The sequence below is a fragment of the Tachyglossus aculeatus genome, unplaced genomic scaffold, assembly GCF_015852505.1.
Source record: "Tachyglossus aculeatus isolate mTacAcu1 unplaced genomic scaffold, mTacAcu1.pri scaffold_75_arrow_ctg1, whole genome shotgun sequence".
In the NCBI taxonomy this organism is placed as follows: Eukaryota; Metazoa; Chordata; class Mammalia; order Monotremata; family Tachyglossidae; genus Tachyglossus; species Tachyglossus aculeatus.
The window spans coordinates 965913-989856 of NW_024045092.1; the positions used below are offsets into that span (position 1 = coordinate 965913).

General features: G+C 47.8%; 1 non-coding gene across 1 annotated transcript; it reads left to right on the forward strand.

Annotated features, from left to right (window-relative positions):
• Positions 1–4372: 4372 nt before the first annotated feature.
• Positions 4373–4510, forward strand: LOC119924008. Its single transcript, XR_005449022.1, has one exon. It is a non-coding gene; the product is annotated as a small nucleolar RNA SNORA7 (small nucleolar RNA).
• Positions 4511–23944: the final 19434 nt, after the last annotated feature.

Sequence of the window (23944 nt, forward strand, 5' to 3'; positions counted from 1 at the left end):
GCCATGGTTGGGCAGTGGATAATAATAATAATAATTATTATTTGTATTTGTTCTGCTCTTACTATGTTCCCGGCACTGTACAAAGCACTGGAGTGGATACAAGCCAATCAGGCTGGAGGCGCTTGTGATGGCTGGGGTCACTGCAGTGGACAATGCACCCCTCCTGCAAGCCCACTTCTCGGTCGGGGGACGCGGCCCTGTTTGGAACCCCAACATAGTTCCTGAGTGTGAACATCTCCCCAAACTGACTTCGACTCTTCCATCCACCTCCTTGTCTTTCCTGTCCCCTCACCCCCCTCCACCAAAGTCCCTCTCACTGGGCAACGTGGGTCTGAGAGGCCCTGACCTCCATCGCCCCTTGGTCTTCTGGGTGGGGCTGATAATGAAGTCTCCAAAAAGCTGGCTACCGCACTTGGCACACAAGATGTGCTCGATAAATTGCGGTGATGGACTACTGGATGGATGAATGGATAGATGGTTGGATGAGAAGAGATGGATCTGAGCAGTTGGATGGGATCTGTATCCATCTTTTACTCTCCTTCTTCCAACGGTCGTACCCTAAGAGTGCACCATATTCTTCACCTCTTCAAAGCTTTTCTGAAGGACGTCTCCTCCAAGAGTCCTTCCCTGACTAAGCCCTCTTTTCCTTTTCTTCCACTCGCTTCTCTGTCGCCCTGACTTACTGTCTTTATTCATCCCCCTGTGTAATGGTTTGATTAGGGTTGTTTACAACTCCCGCGAAGGATGATTATAACTTCTACACCTATTTCTTGTTAGGGGTTAAAGGACGGTTGATTAGTCACGTAGGTGAAAGTATTGTAAAAAATGGATGTCCTTGCTCTTGAGGCTCACCCCGCACCGGGCACCTGGCCAGTTCCTTGGAGCGGGGCAGACCCTTGGGAACAACGGCCCTTGTGTCAACACGGATACAAAAAATAACCAAAGCTTGTGTAAACTAAGTTAGATAAGCTGTTTGTCTCGGACTGTAAAACTGGCAAAGTCCCTGAACTCACTCGAAGCCTCACCTGGGAATGGACGCACTGCTCAGGGATTTTCCCGATTCTAGACACTCCGGGTGAGCTGTCCCGGGGCTTCCCAGCTGAAGTGTTCATCTGGATGTAGCAGATGAATTAGGATCGGTGATGTATGAACCCCTTTGACTTTCCAGATTCTAGAAACTCCAGGTGAACTGTTGTTGATCTGGATGTAGCAGATGAATTAGGATCGGTGATGCATGAACCCCTTTCTTGTTCTTGTTCTTTATAATTTGTTATGGATTAGTATTTTGTGCTTTGCTTATTGATTATAATTTGTTATGGATTAGTATTTAGTGCTTTGCTTATTGATTATAACAAAGCCTTTAATCTTAATAAAAGGCTCCAGCTGTTTCTGCTTCCCAAAATCTTCTCTGCTTCCTCAGGCAAAACACCCTGCCGGCCCCACATCATTTATGCCCATATCCATAATGCCTGCTCCCACTCCAGAGTGTAAGCTCATTGTGGGCAGAGAATGGGTCTGTTATATTGTTATACTATACTCTCCCTAGTGCTTAGTACAGTGTTCTGCAGACCATAAGGACTCAGTAAATACGATTGACTGAATCCTAAATTATTTTTATTAATCATGATCATCTTCAGTCAAAAGTATTTAGTAAGCAATTATTATGTGCATAGCACTCTATTAAAATCTTGGGAGAGTACAATACAACAAAATCAACCAGCAAGTTCCCTGTCCATAACAGACTAGCAGTCTAGAGAACGCAGCGTGGCTCAGTGGAAAGAGCACGGGTTTGGGAGTTAGAGGTCATGGTTTCTAATCCCGGCTCTGCCACTTGTCGGTTGTGGGACTTTGGGTAAGTCACTTAACTTCTCTGTGCCTCAATTACCACATCTGTAAAATGGGGATTAAGACTGTGAGCCCCACGTGGGACAGGGGACTGTGTCCAAAACGTTTTGCTTGTATCCATTCCAGTGCTTAGTACACTGCCTGGCACAAAGAAAGTGCTTAACAAACATAATAATAATAATGAAAATTATTATTATTATTATCAATGTACCTGGAAGATACCCAAGAAAGCAATTACAAGATCCCTCTAAATATACTGTTGCAAGATTCTGCAGTGGGTTGCTGCATCTAACCCAGGAAGTATAAATTCATGCGTTCCTGATTATAATCATAATTAATTATCATAATTATAATTATCAACATTATCATTATAGTCTTTATTAGCAGTTTACATGCAAAAGGCTGCAGCAAGTGCTGAGTAGAAACAAAACGATTAGCTCAGAATAAGTCCCTGACCGTAAGAGGCTCAGAATATGAGAGAAAGTTCATATGGAATCCTCATGTTAAAGAAAGGCTCAAAGAGGTTAAGTTGGTCACTCAAGGTCACACAGCTGGTCAGTGACAGGGTTGGCGTTAGAACTCGTGTCATGGCTCCCGGTTGCCTGATCAATCACCTCTAGACTGTAAGTTCCTTTTGGGCAGGAAAAGTGCCTACCAACAATTTTCTTTATCTTTCCCTCCAAACCCCATCCGCCCCTTATTTTCCCATCACCGTAGATGACCCATCATCCTTCCTGTCTCACAAGCCCATAACCTTGTCATTACCTTCGACTCCTCTCTCTCATTCAACCCACAAATTCAATCCATCACAAACTTTTGTCTGTCCCACCTTCACAACATCGCTAAAATCTGCCATTTCCTCTCCATTCATTCATTCATTCATTCATTCAATCGTATTTATTGAGCACTTGCTGTGTGCAGAGCACTGTACTAAGCGCTTGGGAAGTACAACTTGGCAACATATAGAGACGGTCCCTACCCAACAGTGGGCTCACAGTCTAGAAGGGGGAGACAGACAACAAAACAAAGCATATTAACAAAATAAAATAAATAGAATAGTAAATATGTACAAGTAAAATAAATGGAGTAATAAAACTGTACAAACATATATACAGGTGCTGTGGGGAGGGGAAGGAGGTAGGGCGGGGTGGATGGGGGGGGAAGAGGAGGAGAGGAAGGAAGGGGCTCAGTCTGGGAAGGTCTCCTGGAGGAGGTGAGCTCTCAGTAGGGCTTCGAAGGGAGGAAGAGTGATAGCTTGGCGGATGGGCGGGAGGAGGTCATTCCAGGCCAGAGGGAGGACGAGGGCCGGGGGTCGACGGCCGGACAGGGGAGAACGAGGCACAGTGAGGAGGTTAGCAGGAGAGGAGCGGGGGGTGCGGGCTGGGCTGTAGAAGGAAAGAAGGGAGGTGAGGTAGGAGGGGGCGAGGAGAGCCTTGAAGCCGAGAGTGAGGAGTTTTTGCTTGATGTGTAGGTTGACTGGCAGCGACTGGAGGTTTTTGAGGAGGGGAGTAACACATCCATAGCGTTTCTGCACAAAGATGATCCGGGCAGCAGCCTGAAGTATACTCGGCAGTTAGTCAAGGAGGTAGTGACGGATTTGGGGGTGGTGATGGAGATGTAGCAGAGGTCGATGAGGGCCAGGTTCCTGAGGAAGAAAAACATGCGGGTGTGGAAGCGCCGTTCGGGGGCGATGATAACGACGATGAGGAGATTCCCCGTCAGGGTCTCCTGGTAGACCAGGAGGAACAGCGGGGAGTGAACCAGCTGCAGCTCCTGGACCTCCGAGAATCCCAGCAGGAGGAATTCCCTCACCGTGGAGATGTTGGACATTTCTGGGTGATGATGTCGACTCTCTGCACAGGAAGAGGGAAGACTTCAATTTACGGAACTTGGTGGCGTCGATAAAGGAATCAACATTAATTCCCGCATGACTAAATCAGTCTTTTGTACGTACTGAGCACCTACAGAGTTCAAAGGTATTAGTAAAAATGATTCCTGCTGCCAAGGAATTCCAAGCTCACGGTCTCATAGGAGTGGAATAGTGTATTGGAAAGGGCACAGTCCTTGGAGTCGGAGGACTTGGGTTCTAAGTCTGGCTCCACCAGTTGCCTGCTGTGTGACCTTGGACAGCATACTTAACTTCTCTGGGTTGCAGATTCCTAATCTTTAAAATGGAAACCCAAGGCCTCTTCTCCTCGCTGCCTAAACTGTGAGCCCCGTGTTAAGTAGAGACCGTGTCCTACCTGATTACTTTGCATCTACCCCAGTACATACTACTGTACTTTGTGTATAATTAGCATTTAACAAGTGCCACAAGTATCATTATGATTGGGGGAGACAGAAACTAAATTAAATTGCAGGTAGGAGCACCTTGGCTGCTGTGAAATGTTGTAGGTCAATCAACGTATTCATTGAGCAGTGACTGTGTGCAGAGCACTGTACTAAATGTTTGGGAGAGTCCAAAATAATGGAGTCGGTAGGTACGTTCCCTGCCTCCGACGAGCTTATAGTCTAGAAGTGATTTCAGCCCCTCTCGGGATCGCACCTGGAGACTTTCCAGTCCTCTACCATTCTCGACTACGGGAGGGAAAGTCAAGCAGAGGCCCACCCATTCCATTCCTAGCTTGGGCAGTGGCTAGCGAGTGGAAGGTAATCTGCTACAAGTCAAAACTCACCTGTGCTGGGCAGCAATGGTGCGGGAAACAGTCGAGGGCGGAGACTCAAATTTACCGCATGGAAGAAGGCAATGGTAAACCACTGCCATGTGTTTACCAACAAGATTTCATGGAGTAGTCATTCTGGTATGTGTATCCATAGAGTTTTCTTGGTAAACATAAAAAAGTGGTTACCATCGCCTCCTTTCATGCAGTGAAAATCTGAGTCTCCGCCGTTGTCCTTGATCCACATTTTGATCATTTGTCCATCTGCCTTTGACTCTTTCCCATTCCCCGGCTGCCCAGCGCAGGTAAACCAACTTTGTCTGACGCTTCCGCTTAGACTTTGCCATTATAGGTAACCCTAGCAACAGTATCTCTCAATGGCATAGCTCTAAGCTTCATTGGCGTACGCAAATTCTCCTGCCACGGTAAGGCATTGATTCGTAAGAGAGCTTCCGTTCAGAAGAATTGATGATGGTACCGGGGTTTTTCCCCGAATCTGTCACGCTCTCTCATCCATGACAATCACGTTCCCACGGAAAACGTTTTTGACATACGGGAACTACTGACAGCCTAAGTGACTGCAGCATCGTGCTGAAGCTCGGTTGTAGAATCTGAGCCTGGCGGGCGGTTGCCCTGGTAGCCAGGGTAGGGATGCTGGAGGGGGAAGAGCTATGTCGGCGATGGGGCCACTGGTCGATAGAGCACGGGCCTGGGAGTCAGAAGGATGTGGGTTCTAATCCCGGCTCCCACACAAGTCTGTTGTGTGACCTTGGGCAAGTCACTTCAAGTGTGAGCCCCATGATGGACAGGGACTGTGTCCAACCTGATAAAATTGTAACTAACCCAGTGCTAAGAACAGTGCTTGGCACACAGTAAGCGCTTAACAGGTACCAAGATTATTGATGATTTATTATTGCTGGCAAGCCATTCCCCTCCTACAAGCCTGCTCTGTTTGGGGTATGGTCTTGGTCTGAACTGGTGTCTCCCCCTTTCTAGACTGTGAGCCCGTTGTGGGCAGGGATAGTCTCTATTTGTTGCTGAATTGTACTTTCCAAGTGCTTTGTACGGTGCTCTGCACACAGTAAAAGTGCTCATTAAATATAACAGAATGAATGAGTGAACTCTGTTCCACGAGTGCGAGAACCTCCCCAGAATGGCTCCATCTCTGGCTTCATCCTTCTGGTTTCATCTTGCCTCTCTCTCACTCTCACCAGGGCAGCTGGGGCTGGCAGGGGGCACTGACCTACTCTGGACTGGGCTTGTCTCCTTTTTCTCCTCGGATTCCTGGGTTCGGTTAGCCACACGGTACGGCCAGGAGCCCTCAGCCACTCTCCGCCCTCCCATGGATGCCGATCTGCTCTGCAAGCGGGCCCCGTCCCCGAAGATAAAGCAGTCGCTGCTCTGAGGGGGATCCACAGAGGACTGGCCTGGGCCCCTTTGGAGGGATCTCATGGGCCACGCGACGCGAGAACCCTCTGGAGATAGGAACCTGACACTCCCAACTGCAGCAACGGTCCTGGCCTGTGATATTCCCTTGGCAACAGCAGCATCTTCTTCTACATAGGTATACTCGTTTCCAGAGAGACAGACAGGGAGAGAGTGGTATGGTTCTGAATAGGAGAAGCAGCATGATTTAGTGGAAAGAACCTGAGCATGAGAGTCCCAGCTTTCCCGAATGCTTCCCAGGTGACCTTGTCCAAGTCACCTCACTTCTCTGGGACTCATTTTCCTCAGCTGTAAAATGGAGATGCAATACCAGTTCTCCCGCCTACATAGACTGTGACCCTCATGTGGGACAGTGATTGTGTGCAACCTGATTTATTTGTATCTATCCCAACGCTAAGACCAGTACTTGACATGAAGTAAGTGCTTACCAAATACCATATCAAAAAGAGAATAGATCCTCATATTCTCACTGGGGGAGTACGATTGGTTACTCAGAGTAAAGAAAGGAGAATCAGAAGCCTCAGCACAGAGGTAGGGAGTGACAGATTGGCAAGCTTAGTTAGTATCTGGAGACCTTCCTTCATTCATTCAATCGTATTAATTGAATGCTATGTGCAGAGCACTGTACTAAGCTCTTGGGAAGTACAATTCAGCAACCAATAGAGACAATCCCTGCCCACAAAGGATTCACAGTCTAGAAGGGGGGAGACAGGCATCAAAACAAGTAAACAGGCAGTCACATGTGGGGAAACGTTTCCATGATTTCATCCCTTCTACCTTGTCACCCTCTGATTTTCTGATTTTCATAACCGCCAAGAGTGATCTTCAAATTCATAGAATTACTGTTCTTATCACTAGTAGTATAGATATTATCATTATTTAATTTATGAAGAACTTACTTACAAAAGACGGCCAAGTGCTGGAGTAGAAACAAACGAATTAGATCAGCATGTTTCCTAACCCACGGGGGCTCAGATTGTAAGAAAAAGAGAGAGCACATATTGAACCCCGATTTTGCAGAGAGACCCAGAGAGGTTACGTAGATGAAGGAAGGTGATACTGAAGGCCTGTGGTAGAACCAGGCAGACATTTCTAATCTCATGACTCCCAGCCACATGCTCATTCCACTAAACCATGATGTCGCCCAAACAATCACTTGCCAATCATTTATTCATTCATTGAATCATATTTATTGAGTGCTTACCGCGAGCAGAACACTATACTAAGCGCTTGGAAAGTACCATTCAGAATAAAGTGAGACAATCCCTGCCCACACCGGCCTTCCAGTCATACCAGCTTATCAGCCTCTGTCCCAGACATTGACAAATCCTCAAGCACTGGACTTCCTCTTTGGACAGCCCTTTGCACGGCTACCCACAAGGTCAGAACCATGAGGAGGAATGGGATAGTCAGCAAAACGAAACAGACATTCTGTCCCTTAGAGGAGGGAGGAGGAATCTCCCTTTAGGACTCTCCCCAGTGCAGCCTTCATGTCAGGGTTCCTCAGGCTGTAGATGACGAGGATCAGGGCGGGGGGCATCACGGTGTAGGACATGGACTCCAGCAGGTCCAGGGTCGAGGGAGAGTCTGACACGGACTTGAGGTAGGCGAAAGTTCTGGTCAAGGGGAAGACAATGACGACAGCAAGGTGAGGCAGGCAGATGGAGAAGACTTTGGCCTGGCTCTCGGCGGCCGGCCTCCTCAGCATGGCCTGGAAATTGCTCACGTAGGAAACGACAATGGAGACGAAGCAGACGACAAGTAAAGCTACCCCACCAGTGATGCTCAAGTCGATGACGACGTGGTCCTCGGAGCAGGAGATCGTCGGCCGGAGGGGACGTCACAGAGGATCTGCTGGATGATACTGGACCCACAGAAGCTCAGGAAGAAAGTCGAAGCTGAATACAGGACCCCGAACAGCACCCCGGTGAGCCAGGAGGCCGCTGCCATCTTTCCACAGGCATTGTTGGTCATGGTGAGCTCATAGCGCAGGGTGCGGCAGATGGCAGTCATGGCAGTGTAGTGGTCGGAGGACATCGCCATCAGGACGACCAACTCTGAAGTGGCCAAAATGACCACCAGAAAGACCTGGGCAGCACAGCCCAGGAAGGAGATGGCTCCACGATCGGTCAGGGAGATGATGGCAGACTTGGAGATGGTGACAGAGATGTAGTGGAGGCCGAGGACGGACAAGTCCCGGAGGAAGAAGAACATGGGGGTGTGGCGGCGCCGGTCGAGGACGGTGATGGCAGTGATGAGGAGATTCCCCGTCAGGGCCGCCAGGTGGACCAGGAGGAACAGCACAGCGAGGACCAGCTGCAGCTCCGGGATCTCCAAGAAACCCAGCAGGAGGAACTCCTTCACCGTGGAGACGTTGGGTATTTGGGGGAGGCAGCATTGACTTTCTGCATGTGATGAGGGAAGAGCCAAAGTTAGAGTCCACTGATGAGGTGAGTTGAGGAATTGACAGGACACTTGCTGGTGATTCTCTATGGAGAGGAGACAGGTATTGAATTCAAAATGATCTCTGAGTTCACGGTGGAGACACCGAACATTTCTGGGGAATGATGTCGACTCCCTGCACAGGAAGAGGGAATACTTCAATTTAAAGACACTGATGTTGGGGGTGAAGGAATAGGACTAAGTCAATTAGTTCTATTTATTGAGTACCTACAGAGGACGGGATATTAATACATATAATAACTTCCCCCAGCGAGCTACCATTCTACTGGAAGCACCAAGCTTCGAACTGTGAAGAAGCAGGGTGCTATCGGGAAGAACATAGGCCTGGGACTCAGACGACCTGGCTTCTAATCCCACCTCTACCAGTTCTCTGCTGCGTAGCCATGGAAGGTGACAATTTCTCTACACCTCAGTTTTCTCACTAGTAAAAAGAGGATTCAATATCTGTTTTCCCTCCTACTTAGTCTGTGAATCCCTTGTGGGACCCAGACCTTGTCCTACCAGATTGTCCTGAATCTCCCAGCACTTAAAACTTTGCTTGGTACATAGTACGCTCTTAATGAGTGTCAAGAGAATTATATTTGGTTGAGGAGACTGAAACTAAAATGAATAGCAAATAGCAAAGGTCAGAGAACATAAAGATATGTTCAAGACTGTTGTGAATTTTTTTCGGTGGATTTAGAATCAAATAAGAAATGCCTTCACACATAAATTCATCCATTTAGTGGAGAAAGAATGGGCCTGGTAGACAGTGGTACCTGGATTCCAATCCAGTCTTCGCTTCTTGTCTGCTGTGTGACACTTGGCCAGTCACTTACCGTCTCTGTGCCTCAGTTACCTCATCTGAAAAATGTGGGTTACAACTGTGAGCACACTATGGCGCATGGACTATGTCCAACCTGATCAGCTTGCATTCACTCCAGTGCTTAGTACAGTACCTGGCCCATAATGAGCACTTAAAAATACCATAAAACAAACAAACAACAACAAATAACCACGTATACTCCAAACTGATTCCATTTGCTCACATATCTACATTCATACTTGTACACACACAAACACAAGCATACATCATCATACATCTAGTCCTTTCCTATAGCACCGCTTAGCCTACATCTCTCCTCTCCTCAACCTCCCCTCAGGATAAGTTGTGTCTTTTCACAAGCAACAAAACTCACAATCGGCTTGAAGGATTTCCATCTTATGACTGCACCTCACCCCCTTTCCATCGTTCAACTCGTCTTCTCAGCTCTCGAAGCAACTTCCTAGTTGTTACTCACGATCGACTCTCCCATTTCCACCCTAGCCTGGAATTCCCTCTCTTATCAGCTCAAAAATCAGAAAGAGCACAGTTCTTTCTGAATTATTTACTGCTAAAATCCCCCCTCCTCCATCCAGCTTCCCCAATTCATTCCCCAGCCCTCTAAACCCACTTCACCTAACTCAAGCGTGAATCAACTCAAGTCCACTCTCATTTAGTGGAAAAAGCATAGACCCAGGAATTCTCTTCTCAACTATGAGCTCCTTGAGGGGAGCATGCACATCTACCAATTCTGTTCCATTGTACTCTCCCAAGCATACTTTAGTGGGAGTCAGAGGACTTGGATCCTAATCCTGACTCTTTCCCTTTGCTGCTGTGGGACCTTGGGCAAGTCGCTTCAATTCTCCGGGCCTCAGTTTCCTCATGTGTAAAATAGCATGCAAAATTGTATACTCATCTATTCATTCATTTTTTTTCTTCTAGAAGGGTCAGGGAATGTGTCTGTTACGGTGTGATAAAGTGGATAGAGCACTTCCCCTCTACCTTCAAAGAAGCACACGTCTCCCTGAAACTAGCTCTCTTCCCCTATTCAAAGCCCTGATGCCTGTATACTTGTTTTGTTTTGTGGTCTGTCTCCCCCTTCTAGACTGTGAGTCCGTTGTTGGGTAGGGATTGTCTCTATCTGTTGCCGAATTGTACTTTCCAAGCGCTTAGTACAGTGCTGTGCCCGCAGTAAGCGCTCAATAAATACGATTGAATGAATGAGTTAGCAATCGGGTCCTGTTGACTCTTTCCCGTGCTCTTTCCTCTAAGCGACACTGCTTCTAATGGAGAGAAATTGTGACTCTGACCCTGGTCATCCCAGTTCCCTATTGAAATTTCCCTCACCTTTGCCCTGTTCCTCTCCGGACTCACTGAGCCTGTCCTGGGCTGGGGAGCACCGACCTCTGCTGAGAGAGAGGCTCACTCAATCTCCTCGGTTCTCGATGCGGGTGGCGATGACAGGAAGGACTGGGCGCGGGGTGAGAGCTGTCAGGATCCTTCCTCCCCCTCTCAGCTTTCCGGCTGGCTGCAACGTCCCCTCAGACGACGGCCGGGTTATTTCCTGGGGGATTCCTCGTGGGAGGACAGGCCCGGGGCTTCGCTGAGATGGCTGACTGTCCGGGAATCTCGGAAGGCCGGGATCGTGGGCTCCCTGTTGTCCCGGCCCTCACAAAATAAATAACTTTCCAGTCCCATGTAGTCCCCATTTGGGGACTCCTTCCTAGGACACCAACAGACTAATCATCATTCCCTTTCTGTGATTAATAATAGCGTTCAAGTTAAACTCTGAGGTTTGGAGCCTTATCCCATGCCTGGGCTCGGGACCATCTGAAATCTGCAACAATCCAACTTAGACATTCCCCTCTAGCCTGTAAGCTCATCACCGGCAGGGAAATATGGCTACCAACCCTGTTACATTGTTATATTGTACTCTCCCAAGCGCTTACTACCAAGGTCTGCACATAGTAAGCACTCAATAAACATGATTGATTGATTGATGCACATTATTTCCCCCTATTGAATCCCTATCTACATTCTCCATTCCTCCTATGCTCACCATCTCACTATGCCTCGTTCCCAACTCCTCCGACTCAGACCCCTACCTCACCACCTTTCCCCCGCTTGCAATTGCGTCTCCCTTCATATCCACCAGACCACAGGGCTTCCCATCTTCCAAACTCCTTCCTGAAACTCTATTACATCCACGGGACCTTCCCTGATTATATTCTTCATAATGGTACGTGGTAAGTGTTTACTATTTTCCAGGGACCGTTCTAAGCACTGAAGTACCCCCCAACTAATCAGGTTGGACACAGTCCCTGTCCCGCATAGGACTTCCAGTCTTAATCCCAATTTTATTGATGAGGTAGTTGAGACAAAAAGTGAAATGACTTGTCCAAGGTCACATGGCAGACAAGCTGTGGAGGCGGAATTAGAAGCCAGGTCGTCTGACTCCCAGGTCCATGCTCTATCAACTGGGCTATGCTGCTACCCTGTTCTCCCCTGTCTCAGGGTGCTTAATTGTCTCGTCCTGGGCCTGTGTGAAAAGCCCCCTCCCCATCCTTAATAATAATGTTAACAATAATAATAATCGTGGTATTTGATAAGCGTTTATTATGCGCCGGGCACTGTACAACCGCTGGAGTGGATACACCCAAATTGGGTCAGACAGGTCCCTTTCCCACATGGGCTTACAGTCTCAACACCCATTTTACAGCTGAGGGAACTGAGGCCCAGAGAAGTGAAGAAACTTGCCCAAGGTCACATGGCAGACAAGTAGCAGAACTGGAATTTAACCTCTGACTCCAAGCCCACGTTCTGGATGGATGGATATATGGATAGATAGATAAATGGTAGGAAGGATGGATGGATGGAAGGAAGGAAAGATGGATTCATGAGAGAGGATGGATTTAACAAGACAGACGGAGCTGCAGTCATCCTTTCTTCCCTTCTTCCATACCACCTCCAATTTTCCAACTTTGATTCCCACCCCCAGTGTCATGCTAAAGAGCGTATCATCATATTTTCATGGTCATTACTAATAATGATATCATTATCGTATTTATTAAGAAGTCGTGTGCCTAAATAGGTCCACTTGCTGGGATAGAAACAAAAGAATCAGTTCAGAAACAATTTCTGTCCCACAGGGGCTCAGAGTATAAGAGGAAGAGAGATCCTAGGGATGTTATGTCACTGACCCTAGGTCACAAAGCAAGCCAGTAGCAGAGCTGGCATTAGACTCAAGTCTCAATCAATCAATCAATCATATTTATTGAGCACTTTCTCTGGGCCTAGCACAGTACTAAGCACTTGGAAAAGTTCAATATAACAGAGTTGGCAGACACATTCCCTGCCCACCATGATCTTACAGTCTAGAGCGATTCCCATTCCTTTAGGCCTTGATAAAATTTTTTTTAAAATTGTGGTATTAGTTAAGCACTTGCTATGTGCCAAGCACTGTTCTAAGGACTGTGGGGTAAATACGAGATAAAGGGGTGTCCCACGTGGGGTTCACAGTCTTAATCCCCATTATGCAGATGAGGTGACTGAGGCACAGAAAAGTTAAGTGGCTTACCCAAGGTCACACAGAAGACAAGTGGCAGAGCAGGGCTTAGAACTGCCCCCAAACAGGCTTTACTGCTTGAGGAAGTACTAAGCACATGGGAGAGTTCAGTTTACCAGTGTTGTTAAACACATTCCCTGCCTACAGTGAGATAACAGTCTACAGGTACTCCCCTTCCTTCAGGCCATGATGCCTCCCCAAAACTGGATTGCCAGTTCTACTTCAGTCTCAGCCGCCTCCCTCACAGGCGGCTTTGAAATTTCATAGACGTCCAGCGTTTTCTGTGAACCCTGTAGGACAGCTAGGTATCTGGCTAGGTCCAAGGGCAATTCCTTGGTTAAGTGGTGGGGTAAGATGATTTGCACAAGGAAGGAGACATTTTATCACAGAGCAGAGGCAGGGCGAGTGACCTTTTTAGGATCCTGTACGTGGTGGCCTTCATTTCCTGGTTCCTCAGGCTATGGATGAGGGGGTTCAGGTTGGGGGGCACTACCGTGTAGAACACGGACACCAGCAGATCCACGATCGAGGAGGAGTCTGAGGGCGGCTTAATGTAGACAAATACCCTCGCAGAGAGGAAAACAGAGACGACGCCGAGGTGAGGCAAACAGGTGGAGAAGGCTTTGGCACGGCCCTTAGAGGACGGCATCCTCAGTACGGCCTGGAAGATGTGCACGTACGAGACGATGATGAGAATGAAGCAGGCGATGGCTAACACTATCCCAGCGGTGACGCTCAAGTCGACGGCAACGTGGTCCTTGGAGTAGGAGATCTTCAGCAGGGAGGGGATGTCACAGAAAAACTGCTGGACGATATTGGACCCACAGAGGACAGGGAGAGCATCCCAGTTGAACACATTACTGCAAACAGGCCCCCACTGAGCCACGAGGCGGCCACCATCTTCCCACAGGCCCGTCTGTTCATGACGACCTCGTAGCTCAGGGGGAGGCAGATGGCGGCGTAGCGGTCATGGGACATCACCGTGAGGACAAAACATTCTGCACCTGCAAAGAAAATCACCAGACAGACCTGTACTTGACAGCATAAGGAGGGGATTTATCTACGGTCCCTCAGGGAGTTGTGAATGGATTGGGGAACAGTGACGGCGATGTAGCAGAGATCGGCCACTGACAGGTGTCTGAGGAAGAAGTACATTGGGGTGTGAAGGCGCCGGTCGAGTACGGTGGCAGCGACGATGAGGAAATTCCCCGTCAGGGCCACCAGGAAGAACAGGAGGAACAGAGCGGCGTGGACCAGCTACAGCTTCCGGACCTCCGAGAATCCCAGCAGGAGGAATCCCTTCACCTTGGAGATGTTGGGCATTTTTGGAAAGCAGCATTGAATTTCTGCAGTGGATGAGGGAAGAGCCAAAGTTAGAGTCCATTGTGAGTGAAGAAACTGACAAGACATTTGTTAGTGATTCTCTATGGAAAGGAGACAGTTATTGAATTCAAAATGATCTTTGAGTTTCATATCCAGCAGGGATAAGGAAATATCCACATTTCCACATGATTTTGGTCGATTTAAAGGGAATCCCTGAGATTGTACCCCTTCAACCGCCACCCCAACAGAGTTTGTAGACACGTTCCCTACCCACATCGAGCTTACAGTCTGGAGGGAGATCTTTTTCTATCTTCATCTTCAACCCTCCCCGCTGGTTGAACGTGTTCGCTTCTTCCACTACCCAATACTTTGCTGAACACACACACATGCGCGCGCGCCCACACACACACACACACACACACACATACACACACACACACACACACACACACACACACACACACCCCTTCTAGCACAGGGAAACTGATTGCAGCAGCTCCCGTAAAGTGGAAAATGAACTCATTCAGTAATATTTATTAAGCACTTACTGTGTGCAGAGCACTGTACTAAATGCTGGGGAGAGTACAATAGAATAATAAGCAGTCACAGTCCCTGCCCACAACGAGCTTACAGTCTAGAGGAATAATAGATTGTAGTTGGGTTGATTTCAGTGAATGTCTGATTACTAGCCTCAGTGCCATCCACCTGTTCTAACTCTTCTCATTATCCGCTCTCTTCAACCAACCCTCCAAAAAGAACCTTCTTACCGTGACTCGCTTTCGACGCTTCCTCCTCCCACCTCTGGCTCCCACCCTTCCTTTGGCTTGGAAATTCACCCTTTTCAATTCCCCAGCACGAAGATATCCCACCCTAGAAAACCCTCTAGAATTCCAACTTCCCAAGGTGGATTTAGCTAATTCACTTCTTCCCACCATCTGTCAGTGACCATCCCCAGACATAATGCATCCGCAGATCTTGATGCTGAAGGTAAGGTTCATTACTCTAGATGGTAAGCTCCTTGAGGAAACATGTCTACCAACGTTTTATATTGTATTCCTCCAAGCATTAGTACAGTGCTCTGCAGTAATTATACTGGAAGGAGCACCATCAGACCACTCAAGCCACGGAGTGCTTTTGGGGGGAATCCAGGAAGTAGGACAACCTCAACCGTCTCAGTGCCCTTGAGAAGGAATTAAACTTTGCTCTCTGTTTGCTCAGCGACAGTGATTCCCCTCCCTTATGGACTCCCAAACCAAATGCCTCTACCATCTACTCTGTACTTTTAAGTCCTTCCTTAAAATTCCAGTGCCCCCAACTCCATCCTTGTCACTGAGGCAACTGTCAGTGCTTAATACCATGCTCTGCAATTAGGAAGTTTGTACAAAATACTCCTCCTACTATCAAAGACTGTAGTGACACTGAAGCCACTGGATTTACCCTGCCCCCACATCTTCCCCACCCACCCCACATCCATGCCCATCCTTCCCAGCCACCTCACATCTGCCTGATTTCAAAATCAGTCCCCTCAAACTTTGCTTCAAAGTGCTCCTACTTCACACTGCCTGAACACTTGTATCCATGTTTCTTCCCCTTCTGTTTGGCATCTTCAACCAATTACTCTGCTGAATCGATTCCTTCCCCTCAGCTTTCAAACATGCCCAAATGTCCCCGGTTTTAAACAACAACAACAAAGAACCCTGCCCTGTATTCCACAATCCCACCCGTTGATCACTCCATCCCTTTCTTACCATTCCTATCCCAAACCCCCGAATGTGTCATTTACTGAGAGCTCAAGTCCTCCAGGAGGCCTTCCCAGACTGAGCCCCCTTTTTCCTCTTCTCCTCCCCATCCCCCCGCCTTACCTCCTTCCCCTCCCTATAGCATCTGTATATATTTGTACAGATTTATTACTCTATTTTTTACTTGTACATATTTACTATTCTAATAATTTTGTTAATGACGTGTATATAGCTTTAAGTCCATTTGTTCTGACGATTTTGACACCTGTCTACATGTTTTGTCTTGTTGTCTGTCTCCCCCTTCTAAACTGTGACCTCGTTCTTGGGTAGGGGCCGTCTCTATATGTTGCCGACTTGTATTTCCCAAGCGCTTAGTACAGTGCTCTGCACACAGTAAGCTCTCAATAAATACAATTGAATGAATGAATACACACAGTAAGCGCTCAAAAAATGACTCAGATTGGTTGACTGATTAATGTCTGCTTCCCCTCTAGACGGTGAGCTCCTTGTGGGCAGGGAACATGTCTACCAACTCTTTTATAGGATACTCTCCTCAGTACTCAGTTTCGTACTCTGGACATTTTATGCACACAAAAGTATGATTATAAACCACTAATAATAATAGCAATAGCATTTACTAAGCGCCTACTATGTGCTAAGCACTGTTCTAAGCGTTGGGGGGGAATAGAAGGTAATCAGATTGTCCCACGTGGGACTCACACTCTTAATCCCCATTTTGCAGATGAGGTAATGGAGGCACAGAGAAGTTAAATGACTTGCCCGAAATCACACAGCTGACAAGTGGCAGAGCCGGAATTAGAAACCACGACCTCTGACTCCCACGCCTGCGCTCTTTCCACTAAGCCATGCTGCTTGTCATCCACATATCCACTGTTCCATTCTTTTCTACTCCCAGTTGTAAACTAAATTTTGCCTATCTAGCCTATTAGATTGGGAAGTCTTCGAGAGCAAGGATCAGGACTTTCACCTCTCTTTTTATGGTATTTCTTAAGCGCACATTGTGTGCCAGGCACTGTACTAAGATCTGGTATGAACACAAGAAAATTGGGTGGGTCACAGTCGCCATCCCAAACAGGGCTCACAGTCTCAGTCCCCATCCTACAGATGAGGGAACTGAGACACAGAGAAGCGAAGCGACGTACCCCAAATCACCCGGAAGAGAAGCAGCTTGGCCCACTGGAAAGAGCACGGGCCTGGGCTCTATTTCTAGCTCTGCCAATTGCTTGCTGTGTGACCTTGGGCATGTTACTTACCTTCTCTGTGCCTCAGTTCTCCTTTTCTCCCTGCTGCTCAGTCTGTGAGCCCCATGAGATATAGGGATTGCGTCCAACCTGATTAACTTGCCCAGTGCTTAGAACAATGTTTGACACATAGTAAGCGCATAACAAATACCATTAAAAATGAAAAAGACGGGGAGCCGTTATTAGAACCCAAGGCCTCTGAATCCCTGCCCATGCTCTAACCTCTAGGCCGCACTGCTTCTCTTCTTTGCATCTGCCAACGATCTGGGGGGGAAGTCCTGCGAAGAGGAATTGGTGCTGAAGCATCTGGCTGGTGCAGTCTCAGTCATAACCTCTTGTCCCTGCCTGGATGGTTGAAGTCACCATGGCCCGGGATTTACACCATGCCATAACGCCCTAGCCCGGCAGCCACAGTAGCCGGGGTTTGGGTGGTGGATGGAGGCGGCCAGGGGGCTACCATAGGGGCAAATGTTTTCTCTCTGCTTATGTACAACGTCCTGGTTCCAACTCCACCCTGGACAACGGGTACAAACGTCTTCCCAGAATGACCCTCACACTTATATTGATTAGTCTGATGATTCTTCCCCATCCCTCCCCACCCTCCGTCACTCTCACCAGGCCAGCGTGGGGCTGGGGGAACCCTGACCCGCTCTGGGCTGGTCTGGAACCCCTCTCTCCTAGGACTCCTGGATGCAGCGGTTACAGAGGAACGACAAGGAGCCGTCATCCCCTCTCTGCTCTCTCGCGAACACTGAGACGCTCTTTCCATACAAGGCCCCCGTCTCCCTAGATAAAGCCATCGCTACCCCGAGGGGGCGTCCCCAGAGGACCAGATCCTGGGGACTCGTTCCCGCAGTCCTTGAGTCCCCACAGAGATGAGGATCCGATGATGGCATGGCATTCCCATGGCAATGGCATCCCAACGGTTCCCTCTGTTAGTGACGATCTGGGTCAATGGGTGGGCGCTTCAGCTTCTTTTTTTACTTCAGTGACGCCTCTTAAGAGCTTACTATGGTCCAGGCACTAGACCAAGCACTGGGATGCGATACAAGCTAATCAGGTTGGACACAGTCCCTGTCCCACATGGGGCTCACAGTCTCAATCCCCATTTTCCAGATGAGGGAGCTGAAACCCAGAGAAGTGAATAGACTTGCCCAAGGTCCCACAGCAGAAAGATAGCAGAGCAGAGATTAGAACCCAGGTCATTCTGACTCCCAGGTCCACGTTCTATCGACTAGGCCATGCTGCTTCTCTGTGTTTCATCTTGTTAATGACCTCAAGCAATCGGCTATTTAATCAGTTGTATTTTCTGACATCTCCTGATTGCAAATCTAGACAGAACGAGAAATGACGCCAAATCCATCCTAAGCCCCTCCCCCGGGCTGGCATGGGGGATCAACCCAGAGAAGCAGCATGAGAAGCAGCATGGCTTAGTGACAAGAGCACAGGCTTGGGTGTCAGAGGATATGGGTTCTAATCCCGCCTCTGCCACTTGTCTGCTGTGTGACTTTGGGCAAGCCACTTAACTTCTCTGGGCCTCAGTTACTACATCTGGAAAATGGGGATTAAGACTGTGAACCCCGGGTGGGACAACCTGATTACGGTGCATCTACCCCACCTCTTAGAACAGTGCTTGGCAAATGCAACGATTATCAATATCAGCTTGGGACGGACTGAAGGGTTCTGAGAACGGGATGATGGGAAGGCATCACCGATACTGGAAGGGTGGACACGGTGGGAAAATCCCTGGTTTCAGAAGAAATAGGAATAGGAATAGGTTGTAGACTAAAGGCGTCCTCTTCTATCTCAGAGCTGAGACACTGTACCAAACTAAGGTGAGGTGGTCACTGCATTCTCTACTCTGAATGGCCCTGCACCCTATCAAAATATCTCAGTGATGGAAAATGGAGAAATAATCTGTCAGCCCACATTTCCTCCTCCTCCCTTCCATTCCATCAGAACACAGCTTTCTCCATTTTCAAAGCCCCTCTGTCACCCCGCCACTTCCAGGGTGCCTCACATGGTTCACTTTTCTTCTCCCTAAGTCATCTTCTCCCAACTATCAATCAGCATCTAAGACCACTTCTCCATTTTTGCACTCACACCCACCATTAAAGTTCTGTACGTAGTGGCTTTTATAAAATATACTCTCGAAGCACATAGTCATCTGTTTACCACTCTTTCCATTCTCGTCCTTGTCCTCTCATTAACTAATTATATGTCTATCTCCCCTGTTAGATTTTAAGCTCTTGGAAAGCAGGGATGGTGTTTAATTTATTTTGATCTCTCTGAAGGGTTCACTACAGTGCTTCACACCCATGATGCATCCAACAAATATCATTGATTGATGGATGGATGAACTGATAGATGGATGCGTAAATGAGTTGTTGGATGGATGGATGGATGGAAGGGTGGGTGGAAGGGTGGGTAGGTAGATGGATGGATAGATAGATGGATGGATGGTGGATTATCTGATGTGTCACCTTAGGCAAGGCACTTCACTTCTCTATGCCTCAGTTATCTCATCTGTAAAATGGGAATTGAGACCGTGAGCACCACGTGGGATAGGGGCTGTGTAAAACCTGATTAGCCTGTAAATGCCCCAGCATGTAGTACAATACCTGGTACATAGTAAGCGCTTATCAAATACCACTATTCTTGTGGATGGATGGATGAATGGGTGGATGGATGGACGGACGGATGGACGGAAGGATTGATGGATGGATGGATGGATGGATGGATGGATGGATGGATGGATGGATGGATCGATGGACAGACAGATGGGTAAACTGACAGACAGATGGATGGATGGATGAACGAGTGGATTCGAGGCAAGGATTTGATCAGTCAAATTCATTCGTTCATTGACTCCATCGCAATTATTGAATGCTTATGGTGTGCAGAGCACTGTACTAAGCGCTTGGAAAGTACAATTCAGCGACAAATAGAGATCATCCCTGCCCACAACGGACTCACAGTCTAGAAGGGAGGAGACAGGCATCAAAACAAGTAAAGAGGCAGTCAAATGTGGGGAAAAGTTTCCATGATTGCATCCCTTCTCCCTTGTCATCCTCCGATTTTCTGGTTTTCATAACCACCAAGCGTAACCTTAAAATCATAGAATTACTGTTATTATCAATAGTAGTATCAACATTATCGTTATTGAATTTATTAAGAATTTACTTGCAAAAGCCTGCCAAGAGCTGGAGTAGAAACAAACTAAACATATCAGACACGTTTTCCGACCCACGGGGGCTCAGATTGTAAGGGAAAGAGAGAGCACATATTGAATCCCGATTTTACAGAGAGACCCAGAGAGGTTATGTAGCCGAACCAAGGTAATACAGCAGGCCAGTGGCAGAATTGGGTAAACATTTCTAATCTAAGCTACTTCCCAAGCTCTTAGTACAGTGCTATGCACACAGTAAGCGCTCAATAAATACGATTGGATGAATGAATGAATGAATGAATGAATCTCATGACTCCCAACCACGTGCTCATTCCACTAAACCATGATGTCGCACAAACAATCACTTGTCAGTTATTTAGTCATTCATTAATCATATTTATTGAGTGCTTACCGTGAGCAGAGCACTGTACTAAGCGCCTAGAAAGTACAATTCAGAATGAAGAGAAACAATCCCTCCCCACACCAGGCTTACATTCACACACATTTTATCAGCCTCTGTCCCAGACATTGACAAATCCACAGGCACTGGGCTTTCTCTTTGGACAGCTCTTTATACGGCTACCCACACTGTTAGAATCCTGATGAGGAATGGTTTAGTCAGCAAAAGGAAACAGACATTTTGTCCCTTAGAGGAGGGAGGAGGAATCTCCCCATTAGGACTCTCCCCGGGCAGGCCTCCATGTCCCAGCCCCTCAGAGGGTTCAGGGCCGGCGACACCACGGTGTAGAACATGGAAAACGGCAGGTCCAGCGTCGAGGGGGAACCTGACGGAGTCTTCAATTAAGCGCAGAAACAAGTCATGACAAAGAGAGTGACGATGACAAGGTCTGGCAGGCAGGTGGAGAAGGCTTTGGCCCGGCCCTCGGACGCCGGCATCCTCAGCACGGCCCGGAATATGTGCACGTACGAGATGATGATGAGAATGAATCAGACGACACGTAAAGCTATCCCACCGGTGACGCTCATGTCGATGGCGATGTGCTACTCGGAGCAGGAGATCTTCCTCAGGGAGGGGACGTCACAGAAGAACTGCTGGACGAAGTTGGACCCACAAAAGCTCAGGAAGAGAGTCGAAGCTGAATATAAGACCCCAAACATCACCCCGGTGAGCCAGGAGGTGGCAGCCATCTTTCCATAGGCCGTGTTGCTCATGATGAGCTCATAGCGCACGGGGGAGGCAGATGGCGGTTTAGTCATATTAGGACACCGCCGCAAGAAGGAGAAACTCTGAACCGGCAAAGAGAACCACCAGGAAGACCTGAGTGGCACAGCCCAAGAAGGAGATGGAGTTGCACTTGGTCAAGGAGTTGAGGACAGAGTTGGGGACGATCATGGTGATGAGGCAGAGGTCAAGGACTCCTAAGGAAGAAGTACATGGGGGTGTGGAGGCGCCGGTCGAGGATGGTGATGGCGATGATGAGGAGATTCCCCATCAGGACAACCAAGTAGATCAGAAGGAGCAGCATGGCGTGGATCAGCTGCAGCTTCCGGACCTCTGAGAATCCCAGGAAGAGGAATCCCGTCACCGTGGAGACGTTGGGCATTTTGGTGAGACAGCATTGACTTTCTGCAGTGGATGAGGGAAGAGCCAAAGATAGAGCCAATTGATGGGATGAGTGAAGAAACTGACGGGATACTTAATGGTGAGTCTTTATGGAGAGGAGACAGTTAGACAGTTATTGAATTCAAAATGATCTCTGAGTTCACCGTGGGGACACTGAACAATTCTGGGGAATGATGTCGACTCACTGCACAGGAAGAGGAAGGGGAGACATCAATTCAGCGACGTTGATGTTGGGAGTGAAGGAATAGGATTAAATAAATCAATTCTACTTATTGAATACCTACAGGGGATGCGTTATTAATACATATAATCACTGCCCCCAGGGAGCTTCCATTCTATTGGAAGCACCAAGCTTCGAACTGTGTAGACGCAGAGTGCTACTGGGAAGAACACAGGCCTGGGAGTCAGAGAACCTGGGTTCTAATCCTACTTCTACCAGTTCTCTGCTGCAAGGCCATGGGAAAATGACAATTTCTCAACCCTCAGTTTTCTCAATAGTAAAATGAGGATTCGATACCCGTTTCCCTCTTACTTAGTCTGTGAATCCCTCGTGGGACACGGTCTTGTGTATACCGGGTTGCCCTGAATCTCCCCCAGAACTTAATACTTCGCTTGGCACGTAGCAAGCACTTAATCCATATCAAGATAATTATTTTGTGTTGAGGAGAATGAAACGAAAATGAATAGCAGAGGTCAGAGAACATAAAGATATGTTCATGACTTTTGTGAAATTTTTTTGCTGTCAAAAAAAGAAGTCAAAAAAGAAGTGCCTTTACACATAGATTCATCCATTTAGTGGACAGAGAACGGGCCTCGTAGACAGAAGGACCTGGATTCTAATCCTGTCGCCTTCCATCGTCTGCTTTATGGCCTGGGGCCAATCACTTACATTCTCTGTGCCTCAGTTACCTGATCTGTAAATTGGGGATTATGACTGAAAGCACTATGTAGGGCATGGACCTTGTCTAACCTGCTAAGTGTGTATCCACCCCTGTGTTTAGTACAGTACCTGGCACGTAACAAGCACTTAACGATACCATAAAACAAACAGCCAAAATAAAACCCACGTATACACCAAGATGATTCCATTGGCTCAACATCTGCATTCACATTTGAACTCACACAAGCACAGGCATACTTCATCATTCATCTAGTCCTTTCCTAAAGCGTCCCTCAGCCTACATCTCTCCTCTCCTCAGCTTAGTCTTGTGACAAGTTGTGTCTTTTCACAAGGAACAAAAACTCACAATCGGCTTGAAGGCTCTCTGCCCTGCGACTGCACTTCATCCCCTTACCATTGTTCAACTCGTCTTCTCAGCTCTCAAAGCAATGTTCTAGCTATTACTCGCAATCGACTCTCCCGTTTCCAACCTAGCCTGGAACTCCCTCTCTTATCGGCTCAAAGTCAGAGCGAGCACAGTTCTTTCCGAATTCTGAGCACTACTAAAATCCCCCCTTCCTCCAACTAACTTCCCCGGTTCATTTCCCATCCATCTAAATCCACTTCACCTAACTCAAGCGCGAATCGACTCATTTCCATCCTCATTTAGTGGAAAAAGCACGGGCCAGGAGTTCTCTTCATGACTGTGAGCTCCTTGAGGGGAGCATGCACATCTCCCAGCTCTGTTCTATTGTAGTCTCCCAAGCATAGCTTAATGGGAGTCAGAGGACCTGGGTTCTAATCCTGCCTCTGTCCCTTTGCTGCTGTGGGACCTTGGGCAAGTCACTTCACTTCTCTGGGCTTCAGTTTCCTCATCTGTAAAATGGCATCCAATAATTGCATATTCATCTTTCCATTCTTTTTTCCTTCTAGAAGGGACAGGGAATATGTCTGTAATGGTGTTCTAAAGAGGATAGAGCATGGGCTTGGGGGTCAGAATGAGTCAGAATGACCTGGGTTCTACTTCCGGCTCCGACTCACGTCTCTGTTGGACCATGGGCAAGTCATTCAACTTCTCTGAGCCTCAGTTACCTCATCTGTAAAATGGGGGTTAGGACTGTGAGCCCCATGTGGAACAAAGACTGTAACCAACCTGCTTAACTTGTATCTACCCCATTGCTTGGACAGTGCTTGGGACAAGAGCT